This window comes from Macaca fascicularis, chromosome 19, assembly GCF_037993035.2.
Source record: "Macaca fascicularis isolate 582-1 chromosome 19, T2T-MFA8v1.1".
In the NCBI taxonomy this organism is placed as follows: Eukaryota; Metazoa; Chordata; class Mammalia; order Primates; family Cercopithecidae; genus Macaca; species Macaca fascicularis.
Window position 1 is genome coordinate 11,986,964 of NC_088393.1, and position 954 is coordinate 11,987,917.

Here is a 954-nt window from a genome sequence, read left to right on the forward strand (position 1 = left end):
AAGTGTGAGGGCATCGCCCACTTTTTACTATTATTGTTATTATTTTGGGATGGAGTTTCGTTCTGTCACCCAGGCTGGAGTACAGTGGCTTGATCTCAGCTCACTGCAACCTCCGTCTCCCAGGTTCAAACGATTCTCTTGCCTCAGCCTCCCAAGTAGCTGGGATTACAGACGTGTGCCACCATGCCTGGCTAATTTTTGTATATTTTGTAGAGACGGGGTTTTGCCATGCTTGCCAGGCTGGTCTCAAAATCCTGGCCTCAAGAAATTCACCCGCTTCAGCCTTCCAAAATGCTGGGATTACAGGCGTGAACCATGGTGCCCAGCCTTATTATTTTTTAGAGACAGGGTCTCACTCCTGGTGCTGAGGCTGGAGTGCAGTGGCTTGATCTTGGCACACTGCAATCTCTGCCTCCTGTGTTCAATCTATTCTCCTGCCTCAGTCTCCCAAGTAGCTGGGACTACAGGCACGTGCCACCATGCTCAGTTGCTCAGCGTTTTGTTTTTTTTTTTGTTTGTTTGTTTGGTAAGAACTGGTTTTCACCATGTTGCCCAGGCTATTCTGGAACCCTTGGGCTCAATCGATACACCCAGCTCAGCCTCCCAAAGTGCTGGGAATACAGGTATGGGCCACTGCACCCCGCCCTTATTTTATTTATTGAGACACGGTCTGGTTCTGTGGCCCAGGCTGGAGTGCAGTAGCATGATCATAGCTCACTGCAGCCTGAAGCTCCTGGACTCAAGTGATCCTCCCAACTCAGCCTCCTCAAATACTGGGATTACAGGCGTAAAACCACTACATCCGGCCATCTCCCATTTTTAAGCTCCATCTGCGTCACCAGCTGATGGGAGTCATCATGACCCAGGTTGGAGGAGGCAGAGTCTGTGGCCCTGGGTTTTCAGGGACAGCCATCTCTTGGGTGGTGCAGGGTCAAAAAGAGATGAATGCCAGGG